The sequence below is a fragment of the Periplaneta americana genome, chromosome 9 (genome assembly GCF_040183065.1).
Source record: "Periplaneta americana isolate PAMFEO1 chromosome 9, P.americana_PAMFEO1_priV1, whole genome shotgun sequence".
In the NCBI taxonomy this organism is placed as follows: domain Eukaryota; kingdom Metazoa; phylum Arthropoda; class Insecta; order Blattodea; family Blattidae; genus Periplaneta; species Periplaneta americana.
The window spans coordinates 19,541,601-19,561,877 of record NC_091125.1 but is presented as its reverse complement, the minus strand read 5'-3'; the positions used below and the strand labels follow the sequence as shown (position 1 = coordinate 19,561,877).

The 20,277-nt window shown below is 34.9% G+C and overlaps 1 protein-coding gene across 3 annotated transcripts in view; it reads left to right on the top strand.

Annotated features, from left to right (window-relative positions):
- LOC138705815 (transcription activator GAGA-like) overlaps positions 1 to 20,277 on the top strand; it is a 334,341-nt gene that overhangs the window by 260,489 nt on the left and 53,575 nt on the right. The window lies entirely within an intron of this gene.

The following is a 20,277-nucleotide window of genomic DNA, read 5'->3' as shown; positions in this document are numbered from 1 at the left end:
TTTGATGACTAGCACTTGCTACACTTGTTCGCAAGCAACTCTTTCAGTTTGTAAAATTGTCTGTTTCGGAGATTTATATTACAAACAGAGAGATAGCAACAAAAGGTAAGTTATGACATGTTTAGATTTGAATATTACCTGTCCATTTCACTTACAATTAGAGTTAAATTCAACCATCTGCCGTGTAACACGAGTTACGAAAATAAACTCTCCCCCCCCCCTCCCATAAGTGTGTTATTTAATCATATCTATCTCTTAAATTTTTTAGTCCTGTTAGTATTCATCCTTATCTTCTATCATAGCTAAAAAAACGCGTTGTTGATACAGTGAAACCAAGACGGAAGTGACATGGTCCTAATTTTTTTTCCGTTGTGGACAAGTTTCCGTGTTATTCAAGTGTGAAGTTGAAATGGAATATTTTATCATTTGTATAAATGAAAAACAAAATGGCATACCGCAAATTGTAGGAATTACAAAATATTCCGTTTAACACTACTGACATTAAATCACCTTCCTGTCACTTATTAAATTGGTGAATCATCTTAATGAAAATCTCATTTCCTGTATAAATTGTATCGTAACTCGCTCATTAAACACTATAAAGTTATTAATCACACTAAATTTAATATCTAACACTATACTATAATACTGTACTGTATATCACAACACATAATTTAGTTCAACTAGAAGCCATTAGAATTCTGGATTATCTCATTTCTTTGCCAGTTCAATGGTTTGCTTTGCAGAATAAGTCCAGAAATTGGCATGATGTTTGAAAGGGCAAGAATAATCCACTCTCACAAGAGTTCATTTATTTCTATGTTACCAGTTGTTTTCTGTTTCCTTTTTATGTCACCATTATTGACCGCAAGCCACTCATTCATGATACGGCCTTTATTTTTTAAAGTGTTAAGTTACACGTGAGTTTTCCATTCCTAAATTTCAACATTATTTTCCATATGCTTCGTTTCTAATTTTCCTCGATAACTTTTACTTCATCATTTAATGATAGTGCAACATTTTTACGCAACTTTTTTTAATCACGAAATCGCAAATACACTTGCGTTCTACCCAGCTACAGGAGTGAAGCATTGAACATCTTTGAAGAGACTCGTCAGCCTAGTCAACAGGGTAATAAAATTTATGACCACCAGGCCAACACACCCTCGCACCCTCAACAATTTTGCAAAGAAAACTTGTTTTTATCTTAGTGACCTACGTATTTCGTACATTCCTTGAAAGAACATACTGTTTCAAAATATAGTTGACATTAAAATAGTGTGTCGAAAATAATATTTCCGTTTTGAACAGAAGCAGACAGTTTCCGTTTCCGCATTGGACAGTTTCCATTTTATTCAGAAAAAGTTACACATAATACATACGAATTTCGCCGGGACCAATAAATTGTTCCGAAATAGACAGGATTCTGGATTATTCAGGTTCTGATTTGAATAGGTTTGACTGTATTATACAAGAACCTATTTTGAAATCTGAAAATACGTAGCATGAGTTACGCATGTGTTATATTTTGTTACGATATTTAGGTGAAAGTTTTCCTTAAATTTTGCACTTATCGAGATTTTAAAATTCCTGAAATTATAAAGCAAGAAACAAAATTTTTTTTTCCAATGTGTGTCAGCTGTAAAGTTTTTAGATTTGGCCTAACATCTGCCTTTGTGTTTGATTGATTCAGTGCTTTATGGCAGACTCAATTCAAGTACTATGTTTAAAAGTGTCACAACCATAAAAGGAATAGCCCTAACACAGATACACTGCATTAAAGTCTACCATATAAGAAGGAAAAGTCGCTACTTTCTTTTTAAGCAAGGGGGCTAGCCCTACAGCTTCAAAGTCTATTTCTAAGAATTCTTTGGTGCATGGTACAGACACTGATGAGTCAACAGATAGAGTTTCTTTCAAGGAAAGGGGTGAATTAATGTCTACGTATATTGAAGTAGGAACTTTTGTATTAGTTAAATTTGATGATATATTCAGATAATTTCAGATAGTGATAGTTTCAGATATGTTGCAAAGTTCTGAAGATAAAGGTGACATTAAAATAATATGTCTCAAGAGTGCTGGCAGTTATGGATTGCTTCTTAAAATCAATAAAGGAAACACGTCATATGTGAAATGAACCAAATTTTATGTAAGCTATCTACATCAGTTGTTGAAATGAAAGGGGACAATGTTTTACAAAATTGATAAGAATTGGTATCAAAGAAGTGTAATTGGGTTTATATTATATGTAATATCTTTGAATTTAAAGTTCTTTTGAAATAAAATGTTAATTTGCCATTGTGTATGCAGTGAAAATTTAAATTAATAGGAGTGTCAGACACCATGTAATGAAGTAAGGAAATCCCCTTGGGTGGCAATATTATAAAAGACAATTGTTGAAAAGTGTATTTTTCTATATTTTCCTCCAAGATTTATGATTCACTGTGTAATAAAATGCAATGTTCACAAATTTACATTTACAGACAAAATGTAACATGAATTACTAAAGGTAAAAGGTAAAGGTATCCCCGTAACATGCCATGAAGGCACTTGGGGGGCATGGAGGTAGAGCCCCATGCTTTCCATGACCTCGGCACTAGAATGAGGTGGTGTGGTCGGCACCACGCTCTGACCGCCTTTTACCCCCGGGAAAGACCCGGTACTCAATTTTATAGAAGGCTGAGTGAACCTTGGGGCTAGCACTTCTTAATAAAATTATTTTCTTTTATTCCTCTTTTTGTTATCCATGGTTAAAGAAAATGACTAAATGTTCTAAATATATTAAACAGTAGTACAATAGAATCCCTCTTAACCGACACCAATGAGACCAGGCAAATTCCAGATATTAGATTTTGCCAGATAAGTGAATAAGTATTTAAAAAAATTACCTGTTCGTATTTTATGATGCCAACCTGTTGAAACTACAGCCATATGAAGCTTATTTCTTAGTCACTTGATCATTACAAAATAACATAAAATTGTGTGGATTTTCTTTATCAAAACACATCACTTAACACAAAAATACACTCATTTTCGATTTGAAACCCTTAGGCAAGGTTTCTGTCTTTCATATCAGTGTTGTAGAAAGATATTTCCATAATAAACCATTCTCATTGGCGTTATGTATTTGTTCTGCACTAACATTACTCTCAGACACAATTTTCTGAAACTGATTAATAAACTCATCTGCAGACATTTCGTCGACACTCCTTTGTTCACTGGACACATCTAGTTTTCGGATTCCAGGTCTCTGTTTGAATCTGTTAAACCACCCAATGGAAAATCCACACTCACCTTGCTGTTTCATTTTCTTGTGCAATTCCGTGGCTTTTTCAGCCCCGAAATGCACATTCCCTCAGATCTTTTAATTGCGAACCATTCGTATAGAACATGGTCTAATTCTTCACAGTGGGATTCATGTACAGTTTTCCGATTTTCCACAACTTCCATAGATTCATTGCAAAGAGTTTGTAATACTTACTAGAGACACATACCCGTGAGTGGCAGGCATGAAAAATGTCACAAATTGAATCAGCTAGCATCCGCCATTAAAGGGAGTGTTTGCGGCGGGAAATTCGAAAACAGTACCACTATACATTGACGTAGCCTGGTGATAGACACTGTTTCAAACATCTTTTACAAAGGATGAGTCGTGATGAAATAAACATGAATGGCAGAGGAGCGCTATATTTATTAAAGTATTATAATGATTCATCTTTGGCGATATTGTAAAAAATAAATTAAATCACCCATATACACTCGGGATAAGTATGTGAAATATTGAATAATGGCAATGTCAGTATTAATTTTCAGTATTACTAGTATTGTTTTAAGGACATAATCATGGATATTTACTGTAATATTTAAAATTATCTATATTTGAGTCCTTTCATGCAAAGGAAGAGGAAGGTATATGGGGCTTAGAAAATATTTAGTGGTGAAATATGAGATCATAAAAATTCTGGAAACTGATTTAAAATATAATGAGGATAGATTTTATCACAAAACAATCTATTGTATAGTTGATGACCACCAAGTTAGAGGTCAATACAGACATTTTAATACAATTAGTAGTGGTAATAGTAGGCCTAGAAGTAGTAGTAAATAATAGACCTAGTAGTAATGGTAATAATAGGCCTAATAGTAATGGTAATAATAGGCCTAGTGGTAGTGGTAATAGGCCTAGTAATAATGGTAATAGGAGGCCTAGTTTTGGTAGTATTAGTAGGCCTAATAGTAGTAATAATAGGCCTAGTAGTAGTGGTAAACGTAGGCCTAGTAGTAGTGGTAATAGTAGGCCTAGTAGTAGTGGTAATAATAGGGCTAGTAGTAGTAGTAATAATAGACCTAGTAGTAGTGATAATAGTAGGCTTAGTAGTAGTAATGGTAATAGTAGGCAAAGTAGTAGTAGTAATAGTAGGTGTAGTAGTAGTGGTGGTAGTAGGTATAGATTTGTGGCAATAGTAGGCCTACTAGTAGTGGCAATAGTAGGCCTAGTAGTAGTGGTAATAATAAGCCTAGTAGTAGTGGTAATAGTAGGCCTAGTATTAGTGGTAGTAGTAGGCCTAGTTTTGTGGTAATAGTAGGTCTAGTAGTAGTGGTAGTAATAGACCTATAGTAGGGAGCAAAGATATTGGCGGGTCGTACTTAGCACATTTTTGCACGTACCACCCCCTCTCTTCTGACCTGTCCATTGGGATGACTTGACTGGCAGGGTGTCGATGCGTTCGGGTGTAGTTGCTTGCAAGCCAATCGTTGGGTATTGAGAGAGTAGTCATCGTAGCTGTTGTCTGTACATATTCAAACAGTAATTTTCAATACTAACAGTGGAATTGCTTCTGTGCCTAGTTGAGTGACATGTCTAGAAAGGGAGCGGATATGCGGAGCCAAGCGAAAGGAATTATTTATAGTGTTTACGAATACTTAAAAAAAACTTTAATTAATACAACAAATTAAAATTTTCGTAACATGATTGAAATTCTGGTTATTAAGAGAATGAGGAAAACAGGAATTAGGTCACTATAAGTTTAAGTGAAATATTTTAAGATCTGATAGTATATTGGCAATATGCTCATTGCAGTGAAGTAAATCGTTAAAAACCATTGTGTTATTATTATTATTATTATTATTATTATTATTATTATTATTATTATATTATTATTATTATTATTATTATTATTATTATTAAATTTGCACTGATGGATTTCATTTAATATAGTATTACTAGCCATTGTTAAGTCAATTATATTATATAAAATAAAACCTGGGTACCGACACAATACTATTTACAAATTATTTACATCACCAATACCAGTGATTTTACTCACGGGACTGGCTTCATCTTTTCTTGCAACCCTTGTTTTGTTCAAAAGTTCTCTGGTCACTGCTGTCAGTTGGTCACCTGCTGTGATTCTTCCTCACGAAAGGTCCCTGTTGACTTTCTTTGTCGCATTCCCAGGACCGCTGCCATCATTTTTGGCCTCATTTCTGAACAGCTGGAGCCATTCATCACGACTTCTACTCTTTGTGAAGCAGATGACAATAGGACGCGTCTTCCCTGGCCTGGATGGTATGCGATGTGCTACGCTTACATCATGTTGCACCAATTCACTACCACCTATGACTTCCGATATTTAGTCAATGACTTCATAAGTTGATTGTTCATCGATCTCCGGAACTCCAAATAGCATTATATTGTATCTGCGTATGTACTGCTGCAGATCACGCACTTTCCGTTTGAGTTGGTCATTTTCTTGCACTAGCCTCTTCATCTCCTCCTGCGTGGAGTTGAGTTCATGTCTTGTGTGCGCCAATTCCTCTCTAAGACTGTCGAACTTGGAAGATATGAATTCAACTAATTTTCTTAGTTCATTCACCTCAAAATACGAATGCTATTCGATATCAGTATAGTAGTTATAAAATCATGTCGCATATTGTATACCAGTAGTTTGTATGATAACAAATGAAGTGTTCACATGTGCTGTTGTTTAATGAAATAATTATAATGCTGCGCATAGAAATTACACTAAATACTGACACACAGACAGTGTTTATATATAAACACTATTTCGATGTTACAGACTTTAGGTTACGTAGCGAGGAGTGAAAGATGTTTCGGAAGCGACCCTTCGAAGAACGTTTACAGCTAAAGTAGGGGTGGAACGTGGGTTGGGTTAGTATGAAGGGGTATACCTCCATCCGCCAATATTCCTGCTCCCTACTATAGTAGTAGTGGTATTAATAGGCCTAGTAGTAGTGGTAATAGTAGGCCTAGTAGTAGTGGTAATAGTAGGCCTAGTATTAGTGGTAGTAGTAGGCCTATTTTTTGTGGTAATAGTAGGTCTAGTAGTATAGTAGTAGTGGTAATAATAGGCCTAATAGTAGTGGTAATAGTAGGTCTAGTTTTGGTGGTATTAGTAGGCCTAGTAGTAGTGAGACTAGTTAGTAGTAGTGGTAATAATAAACCTAGTAGTAGTGGTAATAGTAGGCCTAGTAGTTAGTAGCAGTCATAGTAGACCTAGTAGTAGTGGTAATAATAGGCCTAGCTAGGCCATCAGCTATATTTTCACTAATTTCTTTGCATTTAATACAACCAAAAACTAGAAGTACATACTGTACAAAACGAAAATTACATGATTAATTCATTTATTGTGAAACAAAACAGTTTTAGACAGCTGTAGTCTGAGGATTTTCTTATGCACTCTGCTATTATAATCCACTGTAATGTGATGGCACCTAACCCTTACATACATTGTTGAAATTAACCTTATAAACCTGATTAATGTGTTTCTGGAAAAAATTTATCCAAGAAATATTCCGACGTTCTGTAAACATATTCAAAGGAGGAACTGCATTTGGAACATTCTTCCAAATATTAAGATATGCATGTTTTCCTGGGCATCCTACAATAATAGGTATGTTCGAACAATTATTTGCGGCGCAGTATTTCACCATTTTCTTATTATTTCCCTTCAAGCGTACTTATATTTATTCGTACTCCTCAGTAAGCATGAACTATGTGCACTCCTGACGAAGCATCAACTCCCTTTAATGGCAGCCGAACAGCGGTTCAATTTTGTACGCGAAACTAGCGCCGTTGGTGTCTCTAGTTATATATTACAAACTCTTTGAGTCATTATTACTTATGAACAGTGGTGCCAACTTTTGGAAACCATTGGGTGGGCTCAAACACGAGTTATAAGTTAAAATAAATAAATCTCATAAATAATAATAATAATAATAATAATAATAATAATAATAATACTTATGGCTTTTAAGGAACCCAGAGATTCATTGCCGCCCTCACATAAGTCCACCATCAGTCCCTATCCTGAGCAAGATTAATAATAACCCATCTCCCTCAAATTCATTTTAATATTATTCTCCCATCTATGTCTCGGCCTCCTCAAAGATCTTTTTCCCTCCGACCTCCCAACTAACACTCTATATGCATTTCTGGATTTGCCCATGTGTGCTACATGCCCTGCCAATTTCAAATGTCTGCATTGTGTAATTTTATCCGTTATCCTGTAACTTCATCCCTCTTAGTCCGAAATATTTTTCTAGGTACCTTATTCTCAAACACCCTTAACTTGTGTTCCTCTCTCAAAGTGAGAGTCAAAGTTAACAACCATACAGAACAACTAGTAATATAACTGTTTTATAAATTCTAATTTTCAGACTGGATGACAAACGTTTCTCAATCGAATAATAACAAGCATGTCCCATATTTATTCTGTGTTTAATTTCTTCCCGAGTGTCATTTATATTATTTTGTTACTGTTGCTCCAAGATATTTGAGTTTTTTCACGTCTTCAGAGGATAAATTTCCAATTTTTATATTTCCATTTCATACAATATTCTGGTCACAAGACATAATCATATACTTTGTCTTTTCGGTATTTACTTCCAAACCTATCTCTTTACTTGTTTCAAGTAATATTTTCGTGTTTTCCCTAATCGTTTGTGGATTTTTTCCTAACATATTGACGTCATCCACATAAACAGCTGATGTAACCTGTTCAATTCCAAACCCGTTATCCTGAACTTTCCTAATGGCATACTCTAGAGCAAAGTTAAAAATTGGAAAAGCATCAAACAGAAACTGACATATATGGACTCTGCTGTACGTTTCACTGAGACACATTTTAATAATAATAATAATAATAATAATAATAATAATAATAATAATAATAATAACAACAATAACAATAACAATGGTTCAATTCCAAACCCTCTCTGTTATCCCGAACTTTCCTAATGGCATACTCCAGAGCAAAGTTAAAAAGTAAAGTTGTTAGTGCACCTCCTTGCTTTAGCCCGCAGTGAATTGGAAAAGCATCCGACAGAAACTGACATATACGGACTCTGCTGTATGTTTTACTGAGACATATTTTAATAATAATAACAACAACAATAATAATGGTTTAATTAGACCACAAAACTCTTGCAATCATAAAAGAAACACTGACAAATACAAAGTCTAAAGTTAAGTTTATAGGGAAAAATTTCAGAACTTTTCAAATTAAAAACAGGAGTAAGACAAGGAGATGGACGCTCTCCATTACTTTCCAACAATGTCCTTGAAAAAGTAATACAAGAGTGGCATAAACAAAAAAAAAAAAAATCCTCAAAATTAATCAACCAATCACATTAGGCAGAGAAAAATTGAAGATACGAGGGAGAGTCAAAAAGTAACCTTAATAATTGTTTTATTATTTGAATATGTACAATAAGACTATAAACACTTTATTACTTTTCAGCATAGTCCCACCTACGTTCAATGCAAGTGTTCCTGTTACATTATGTCAAAAGTGATGAAGTGTTTGTAGTCTTATTGTACATATTCAATTAATAAAACAATTGAATCTATTTGTTTTGAAAGCGCATCAGTCACTAACTTTCCCATTTTTGCTTATTTATGTTGGTATCTTCAGACATAGACTCATTCATTTGTGTTGAAAGGGCATCATATAGTCTGTTTTAAAGCTAAAATACTTGCACACAAAGACTGAGATTGGTTTTGAAAAGGCATCAGTCACTGACTCATGCCGTTTCAACCATCTGGTAGCTGAGTAGGATTTTATTTTTTCTGTGAGTTCCTATTTAAAACTGAAGATGGTACTAGTTGCTCACAAATGATCAACAATATTTATATCTTCAGGGGCTTATTGATGTGCAAGAAGTGAAACAGAGGCACCCAAGATTGGAGTCATGTAGATTAAACTCAACCTCTTTCAAGTATCATTTACAAATTGATGCTCATCGAAACAAGATGTGTTTTGATGCAACGTTATCGGTTTTTGCCATTAGTGTAAAATGAGTACGAAGGGTTCGTGATTTGAAAATAGTAGGAAAAACACCGAAAGACCGAAGAGGTAGAGGTGTTTCCAATTCCATACCACATGATATTGCAATGATGATTCGAGAACATATTGAATCATTTCAAGATAGAGAGTCTCATTATTCGGAGAAAAAACCTACTACTTAAATGCTGATCTCAATATTACTCTGATGTGGAAGTGGTTTGTACAAAAACATCCTGATGTTAAATGTTCTTACTGGAAATACTTGGACTATTTCAGAAAACACTTCAACTACAGATTTGGGAGGCCACAAGTGGATACATGCTGTACATGTGAGGAGCTAAACTTAAAAATAAAATCTTCTCATCTCAACGAAGCAGCAAAACGTACTGCAGTGGCCAAGTTGATGGTTCATAGGAGAAAGAGCAAGAAATTTTACAATGCTCTACAACAGTAGTCGTCAGCACTTGCTGAAATGGGTAAAGTGCATGGAGGTTAAGGAACTCTGCTCTGTCGTGCACAAGGGATAGAGAGACAGCATATCTGCCAGCAGCGACGAATGCACCCTAGGGCAGTGTCTTGTCTGCGGGTAAGAGATGCTAGCCCGAGCATACAGTGTTTTGATGACCGCTGCTGTACAATATCAAAGTTCAAAAGAAGGTCAAAATGAAACGCATGTTTTATCGTTAGCATTTGACTTCCGAAAGTACTGGTACAAGAACTGTTTTATCGCACACAATTTATGGTTAATGATTTTTGCATAACCAACATAAAGAAAACGACAAGAACTCTTTATGTGTATCATGAGGGCAATGGACGTAAAAGCCCTGACGAAGTTTGTAGTTTTTCGAGTGACTACCTGAAGGGGAATAAACATTACTGAACTCAGGCTCTTTATAGACAATTGCTCAGCTTAAAACAAAAACCAGACTCTCTATAGATACCTTTTATTTCTCACAGATTCGGGACAATTCAACAAAATAGAGCAGTTTTTTCTGTCAGGGGGCACAGTTTTCTGCCCTGTGACAGAGATTTTGGGGTCATAAAACGTAGACTACGAGACATGATAGGATATATACTATTCATGATGTAGTTGAACACATCATTCTTAATGCTAAACCAGGAAAATTTACTGTTAAGGAAGTAGAAGCATTAGAGATCTGTGATTACAAGCAGTGGTGGAAGGATTACAACAAGAAGATACCAGTTGAGATTGAAAGCGAGCATAAGTCAAGGAAAGAATGGATGTTCTTATTCTTTTCCATCTCTGCACAGTTTCACTTCATTTTTGAGAAGGATAAAAAGGGTTATGTCACAGTTTACACTACTATCAATGGCCTCAACGTTCATACTTTTTGGATGGCACTCCAGCTGCATCAAATGATCCAACCCGCACAGAAAAAGGAATGTCCAGCAGGGAAAGTCCCTATTAAATCAAGTAAAATGAGTGGCTTTGTGAGATTGAAAGACTTTGTACCAGAGGAAAAGACTGAACTTCATAATGATATTTAGAACTGGCCAGTGACAACACTATTGTATGTTATTTTTCACAAGTGATTGGTTTAGCTTTATTGCAATAAATACCTTCACTGTTCACTCAATAAAAATAAAATTTAATTTACGTGAAGATTTTTTTTTTGGTCCTACACAATACGTCTGTTACAGTAACAATTAATATTAGAGGAGAAAAATTTGCTCCGGCGTCGGGAATCAAACCTGGGTCCAACTTCGGCATAGCTCAACGGTTAGAGCATTTGGTATGTAGAATCAAGGACCTGGGTTCGATCCATGGCACCAGAGCGAATTTTTCTCCTCTAATATAAAAAATTTAATTGTTTCATGCGTTAAATTTTTAATTTGTGTTGAAAGGGCATCATTTTCAAAAATTCAAAAATCAATAAAAGAATAAATAATTAATGCAGCAATACAAATTATTTCCAAAATGTAAGGTACATGATGGTGAAACGGAAAAATAATAAAACACATATTTTATAAACGTCTGTTTCAATTAATATAGTTTTTTTTTATGTTTTCTAAATATTTTCGTTAGGTGTGTGATGCCCTTTCAAAAAAAGAGATTCAATTATTAAGGTTACTTTTTGACTCTCCCTCGTAGATTACCTAGCATTTGCAGACGACTTAGCAATTTTACCTCATGACATCATAACAGCTCAAACACAGACTGAACTGTAAAAAAAAAAAAAAAAAAAAAAGCAGAGAAAATCGATCTCCGGATATCCTTTGGAAAAACAGAATAGTTACCGGGAAGCACCAAAGTATTTGGAAACCAAATATGGTAAAATTAAACGAGTCCCAGAAAGTAAATACCTCAGTGAAATGATTAGAAGAATGGAGTTGAAACAAAAGCAAACAAAATTAGATGTCAGAAAAAATGGAGACAGAATTTCGGCTCACTTAAAATATTTAAAATTGCATATTCAAACATACAAAATTAAGACATTATAAAAACTCATTGAACCAGAATCTCTCTATGGAGCAGAAACGTTAATTTTGAATAGAACAGCAGATGTCTGAAATATTGAGAAAAAAGAACGCAAAGTCTTAAGGAAAATTTTAGGCCAAAAAGTCATAGGTAAACAATACAGACTGAAAAGTAAAGAAGAAAAAGAAACATAGACATTTATAGTGACACTAGGGAAAAAAAAAAAAGGTTAAAATTTTTATGGACACATCTGAAGAATGAACCCCGACAGACTCAGAAAACAAATACAAGTAGCTGAATTTTATGGAAATAAGACTAAAGCACAAACACATACTATAGAATGGATTGCCGAAATAAAAAATGACTTAAAATAGCAGAAATCACACAAGAAGACATCTTAACAGAGAGATCTTTGGAATCAAAGTTCATAAAATGGCACGTTGACAAAGAGAAAAAGACTGGAACAACGTGGACTGAAGAGAGACAAAAAGCCCACAGCCAAAGAATGAGAGAACTGTGGGCAAAGAAACTCCTCTAAGTACTTTGTGTAGTGCTAAATGGGCTTGTTAATAACTATAATAATAATAATAATAATAATAATAATAATAATACGACAAATTATTGGATGGGCTCGGGTCACATGGGCCCATATAAGTTGGCACCACTGTTTATGAATCACTGGAGTTGACTGCCTTGTTTCTCTATATCATATCAAGTTGAACTTCCAACTTTATATTCGTTCATTAATTTGGATCCACTAACTCCTCTCTCCATTTTCTCAAGTAATTCAAACTTTTGCTTCAGTGTGAGGATGTTCCTCTTTCCTCTTGCGCTTAGTGGTAGTAGCTATGATGCTATCTGTTAGGCCTACACAAATTAAACTTTTATGCACTGTAGGAACAGAGAATTCACACTTTCCTATTTAGACTCATCCAACACCCCCTCGAAATGGGCGAGTTCAAGTGGTAAATTTAAAGATATCATCTCAGCTCGATGTTTGCAAGGCTCAAGCGGCAACTTACTGACGCTACCCGAACTATCCCAGGAACATAACCTGTGTTTTTTTTGTCTTTTTCACGTGTGAACAATGTAAAGACATAACAGGGTTTTCTGTCTGCTTTCACGCGTGAACACAACATGCAACAAGTGCGATCCACGAAAACCACTCACATCTTCGTCCATCTCTTCTCTTTCACAGGCATGACTTTTTTTTTGCCTGGCCAAAAGTGCCGTTGTTTTGGTAGTGCCAGTTATTTGGATGCTGGATATGAGGGATTTTACTGTATTGATAAAACTGGAAACATGTAAGGCTTTTGCTTTCAGAGAGGTTGGAAATAACATTATCGTCTTTATTTGTAATGTCTTTTTTGTGTAAACGTGAGTTAAAACTGTTTCATCAGGTAATCAGAAATAATTAATAATATTCCCGATTACTAGCTACTGCTATGAAGAATGTCCCTAAATGCAATCAATAAGCCAAATACTTGCTTTATTTTTTGTTTTAGTATATCTGATAAGTTTATGAATGTGTCTGAATGTAATGTGAGGTCGACCTCGGTAGTGTAGTCGGTATAGTGGTGGTCTTCTGTGCTCGAGGTTGCGAGTTTGATCCCGGCCCAGGTCGATGGCATTTAAGTGTGTTTAAATGCGACAGGCTCATGTCAGTGGATTTACTGGCATGTAAAGGAACTCCTGCGGGACAAAATTCCTGCACACTGGTGATGCTGATATAACCTCTGCAATTGCGAGCATCGTTAAATGAACCATAATTTATAATTTTTTGTAATATGAGTTACTGTGAAATGATCCTACATGAAATATAAGAAATTTTCTCAAGTTTTGACTATTTTGTGTGTATTGTAGGTGGTTTTTCCAAGTTTGAAGCAAGACTTGTTGGAGATACATTTCTTTCTTTAAGTCCACCATTTTATTAGAATCTGAAATTACGCAAGCTAATAATTTTGTGGTGTTCGGGTAAAGGGGTATAAGTCATTTTTTTGTCCAGGTGGAATTTTGTTCCCCAGATGAACACACAAGTTAAATTATACAAGTGGGTGTGCAAAAATCAAAGAATACAAGCAGTTGATGTGTTTTATTTGTGTAGAAATGTATTTGTAATAAGGGTTCCAAGTTTAATTTTCATTTATCTCCGAACTCATTTTTATGACTTATCTCCCTTTACCCAAACACCACAGAATTACACCTTACGAAACTATAGTAGGTATAGTAGAATGCCTTTCTAACAAGATTCTGAGGGATTACAGTTTTTTTTTCCTTAAATAAGGGTTTTCCTTGAAAGGGGGCTTACATAAAATGGGAGGAGAAGGCTAAACTAGCTAGTACTAACATGTGTGTTATATACCAAACATTATAATTGTTTAATTAGGCCTACAATTATTATTTACAATACATTTCATTATAATATATTCTAACTCTTCAAATGGTGAGGCACAAATGTTTTTCCATTTGATTGAACCTGAACCACACTGAAACTTGGCATAGAAAATTTCTTCTTCTTTCTTCTTTGTTCTCCATAATAAAGTAGTTGGCAAACCAGGCCTTTTTGCCATCTGTGATAGTATTATTTGAAGATTAGCCTCGAAATCCCTTATTATTTTCACTTTCTGTTCAATAGTTAATTTCTTCTACTTAGTCCCCATTGTAACGATGCGTAACTAGCATAAACAAACAAAAAACTTGGAAACAGGATCCACACAACTCATGAGAACAAAGCAAGCAAAGCAACCACTCTGTGAAAACAATGCAAAACAGTCTTTGTCAAGAATATAAAGAATAACGCTGCTGCATTACTATCGATTGAGATGCACTATTGAATATGCCAGTAATATTGATTATTGAAAGTCTATTCGATATTTCATTATTTATTTATTTATTTCTATAACAGGGCAAAGCTCCAATCACAATAGACAGTACAAATATTTGCTTAGAACATAAAATTGGAGATAACATGAAAAAAGAGATAAAAACAGATACAAATGCAAGGTGTAAGAGTAAATACAAATGAAAAAAAAAAAACAAATACATACTATGTAAATAAAAGACACAGATACAGATATAAATGAAAAATACAAAATAAAAAAGAATGAATAGATAAATATAGATATCATAATCAAAATATGTAAAATGTAGCTATATTGTTGTGATACACCATAACTAATATATAAATGTTGATGACAATAAATCTATCTATAATGTGGCTATATATGGCAAATTACAGAATAATAAATAGATAGCAATACTATTTAAAATCAACTCCTTCACTATATTAATAAGAAAATGTGTATGTTTCATGTAAGAAATGCTGAAATCTAGATCCCATGTTTTACATATTTCATTGAATTTGAACACATTCTTTACACTGGTGAATTTTTATGTGCTGAAGTGTTTGGTTTTTTATAATATAACAATTGACGATTTCTTAAATTTGATATTCTAGCATTAAGCTGGATTTGTGATAATATTTCGCTATTATCCGGTAGACCGTTGAATATTTTATACAATATAAGTTGTTCAACAAGTAATCTATGACTGGCAAAAGACATTAAATTAAATTCAGCTAGTAGATTGTTGTACGAAATTTTGTTATGGAAGGCCGAATAATGATATTTTTTAAAATAAAAATATCTTGAGAATCGTTTTTTGAATTTTTTCAATTTGTTTGCTATGTGATTTACAAAGGGTAACCAAATTACTGAGGCATATTCCAATTTAACTCGATCAGATTTTTTAAAGCATTATTTGTTATATTAAATATGTGATTGGGAAGATAATATTAAAATGGATTTGAGGGAGGTGGGATGTGATGATAGAGACTGGATTAATCTTGCTCAGGATAGGGACCAATGGCGGGCTTATGTGAGGGCGGGAATGAACCTCCAGGTTCCTTAAAAGCCAGTAAGTAAGAAAGTAAGTAAGTAAGTAATTTACAGTGACATCTTTCACATAATACGAGGGGGATCCAGGAAATAACGACCATTTTGTTGTAATAATTAAAAAAAAAAATATTTATTTGAAAAAACAAAGTCTGTTACATAACTGAAGCTTCCTTTACTTCTCTACATAATCACCACCTACATTTAAACATTTGTCGTATCTGTTCACTAGCTTTAGAATTCCCGTGTTATACTCCTCTGCCGCCAGTTCATTAAGCCAGGTGTTCACTGTCTTCTTCAACTCTTCATCACTTCCAAAACGCGTACCACCCAGAAAGTCTTTCAGCTTAGTGAATCGCTAGGAGCAAGGTCTGGACTATAGGGCGGATGATCAAAGATTTCCCAACCGAATTGATCCAGCAATTCTCGAGTTGAAGCAGTAGTGTGCGGGCGGGCGTTGTCGTGAAGAAGCACAATTCCTCTCGAAAGCATTCCTCGCCTCTTGTTGTGGATGGCTCGCCGTAGTTTTCGTAAAGTCTCACAATAACGATTTGCATTGATCGTAGTGCCTTTTGGCATGAAATCCAGCAAAAGAACACCTTTGCGATCCCAAAAGACAGTAGGCATGACTTTTTGTGTTGAGAGAGTCTGTTTGAATTTTCTCGGTTTCTTGGGTGATGAGGGATGATGCCACTGACTTGATTGGCGCTTGGTCTCTGGGGTGGTTGTGAGACACCCAGGTCTCATCACCAGTCACAATTTGATCAAGAAAGGCGTCTCTATCTGTGTGATATCGCATCAAGAATGCCAATGCTGAGGCCATTCTCTGAGTTTTGTGTTGGTCACTCAGTTGCCATGGAACCCATCGTGCACAGATTTTGTGGTAACCAAGATGTTGCGACACAATTTCACCAAGCAAAGAACGAGAAATGTCAGGAAAGGCAATATGCAATTCGTCGAGTGATGTGCGCATGTCTTGCAAGATTCTGTCGTTCACTTTAGTCTTCAGGTCTTCTGTGATGAGTGATGGGCGTCCGGGTCGAGTTTCATCGTGGACATTTGTTCGCCCATTGTTGAACATTTCGCACCATTTTCTCACATTCTTTCATTCATTACAGTATTACCATACACTTCTTTCAATTGCCGGTAAATTTCTGCAGGTTTCAAATGTCGGGCATTCAAAAATCGAATCACACTCCTCACCTCACAGTCGGCGGGATTATCAATCACGTCGTTCATTTTGAAGTAACACAAAATGCACAATGGCGACTTGTTGCAACCAGTACTCACAACATTATGAGAACACATGTTAAGGAAGCCAGTTGACCTTCAAACAAGGAAGGGGAGTCAGCTGCACGGCGGGTATGTGCGAACCGTCGTTATTTCCTGGATCCCCCTTGTATATTCGTTGTAATGGTTCATCATTCATTTTATAATTACCTCTTAAATAAGAAGTAGACCTTGTATAAGTCATATAACATTTTTTATATTAAAATTTAACCCATTATTTAAAAGTAATTGATAAACATTGTTGATATCAATTTGTAGAAATTCCAAGTCGGACACATTTTGTGTCTTTAGATGATCAGCATAAAGTAAACATTTTGAATATTTAATTACTTTAGGAAAATCATTAATACAGTATAAATCAAGAATACACTTGAAAATATTCCTTAAAAGTGGGATTTTCCTTAAACTGGTTTCTTTAAAGGCGGGACTTAATTATATTATTCTTATGGTAATTTGGCAGGGACTTAAAGATTATTCCTCAAAAATGGTATAATGTTAAAACTGGATTTTACTGTATAGATAATAACATTGCTGAGAGAAATTGATAATTTGTTAAGAAGCAAGACATAAGAAAACAGTCTGTCATAAAAGTTTATATAGAGATTACTACAAGAATAAGTGAACAGTTCAACATATAACAAGAATAGTAAAGATAGAATACTGGTATTGTAAAAATATCACCTGACAGGACACCAAAAAGAAAGTAGAAATGTGGGCTGCTCTGTCCAGACATTAATGGACAGTGGACTAAAAAGTCTCTATAATTGAATACCTGCGTGCAAAAAGGTTGTAACACGCATGTTTGTAAAAGTAATTTTGCTATTCAGAATAGGGTGCAAATATCCATAGTAGCTGATACGCCCTTTTAAACCCCATTAACTAACTAACTAATTCAACCAACTATTCAGAATGATTATGTGCGCCGTGAAGAGTGTGTGTGTTGAGTTAATATTGCCAAATCTGATATTTTGCTACCTACATTTCAGTTGTCAATAGTTGTATGGGAGCAAAACAGTAATTGTAATGAGTCTGTAGCTATGTCCTTGCCTGTCATGCAAGCTTTCCAGGTTCCAGTCCTAGTCAGGCCTGAATCTATAGTGACACTTGTGGCAGAGAAGATCACATTTTGAGATTTTCTTGGAGTTCTCCTGTTTCTCCATATTAAACATAATCATTTCTTCCTATCTCAATTCCATGATCATTCCGTAACAGTCTTCGAACACTAACTTGCACAGTCAAAAGGTTGTACAATAAGTTACAATGTAAGCAACTATTTTTTTACGGGAAAACACATTGTTTTGTTCATTTTAGATCATGAAGCTCTTCTTCTTCTTCTTCTTCTTCTTCTTCTTCTTTTTTAATTCAGCATATTGTTATGCATATATAGTACTATGGAATACAAAGTAAAAATAGAAAATATTTTCAAATAAAATTGTAACAGAAATTCAATTTGCATGTTAAAATCGTTTTGCTCAGTTTGTGTGTTTCTTTATGGCATGTCTTTCATCATCTTTATTGAATCGGTTTTCATGCTTTTCTCTACCATCATCTAGAGCAACGTTGTTCAACAATTTTTCAACATATGGCACACTAAAGATATTAATTTAAAATCCCGCGGCACACTCATAGTAATCTAAAGCAAATAGTTCCCAAGCGGGGTGGGGGGGGAAGATATTTTGAGGGTTTTAGGAGGGAATATGTTTACTGAACGTTGACTTGTGCCATGTTCGCTGAATGTTGACTCTTGTGGACTCTATTTTATATTCTTTTCACTTTTATTTTTCCAATTTTTGCTATAACCTTTACTATTTTCATTTTCTCATGGCACACCAGCGGGTCATTCGAGGCACACTGGTTGAAAATGGCTGATCTAGAGGTTTACCATATTTAGTCTTTTCTTACAACCATGGCATTCAGCAAATGTGGCCAAACTTTCTTGTGGGAGTACCAGTTGTAAGTTTGCACAATCTGCCTTGTCTGTATGATAAAGAACAGAGTGTGTTCGTGGAAAATAAACTGGATCTCATTACTATAGTCCCGTCACTCTAATTTCCGGCAGCCAATCACATTACAGGTCGGCTACATTTAAATGTGTGCGTCTTGTGATTCGCTGATGAAGACGTTATGCACTTCCTAAGGCTCAATAAATACTTGATATAATCGCCCGCCATTTTGGATCTTTCGTTTGCGTTTGCAGAAAGTACACGAGGACGTTGTTTGCCACTCAATTATTTGCTGAATTACTGTGCGTTTGATTTATTATCATAGGAGCTCGACATGATAATGTTTAACTCTGTGGCAAATAGATTTCTCGTCTGTTAGCTCGGCAACAAAAGAACAAAAATGGCGAACGATACTACCTACATTGACTTTATAGAGCCTTCATTTCCTAAGACGTAAGCAAATAGGAGGAGTCATGCTGGGAATAACAGCGTCGTGACTATATGTGCGAATACATTCCATTATGAAAACTTGAAAAGAGATTAGGTAATTTTTGCTGGGCTCAAACGCATAACATAAAAGTCATAATTCATTTTAGTGTTCAGAAGTAATTAATTAACTTTGGTAACTGGCCACCCTATCCCATTATCTCCTGGCTTAGTTGTCTCATGAATGTCTTATTGGTGTCACTTATGAGGTTCCAAACTGTCTTTGGGCAGTTGGTTAAACAACAACAACAACGACATACTAATATTTTGTATTTGTACCTTTAGAGTACTACACAGAAAGAGAAACTTAATAAACAGTCAAAAGGTTGTAACTTACATTTTTGCATGGGAAAATACATTGTTCTGTTCATTTTAGAAAATGAAGCACTTTTTCATATTTTTTTCACTTTAACATATTATTATACATGTACACTTGATCAAAATGAAAGTGGCTGGTCTGTTGAGCAGTGAAAATTTTCTTAGTCCTTTCGGGTGAGCGCGCAGTTCACTACTGTAAACCTCCGTGTGCTGCTTTAGTTAACTCCATAATACAAGGCTCTGGTTTGGACTACCTCCACAGCATGCTTCGAATCTCTGTAAGGAATTTTTTGTTTTATCCTTTCTTTTATTTTTTACAACTCGTTTTAGTGTAATATAGTCAAATAATTTTGCTTATGTTACTTCATGTTACTTACAGATAATTACAAAATTGGTGAAAATTTGTCGTTATAATTGTAGGAAATCAGGATATATTTTGTCATCAGAATTATGGTTTTTCTTCTTTCACTTTCTTCCCTATGGCACAACTTGCAAATTAATTATTGCTAATTATTTAACCATCAATATATTTACTGAATGTTCCTTGGGCAATAGAGTGCAAATAAAATAATTAACACAGCATTTTAATACTAAAGCCC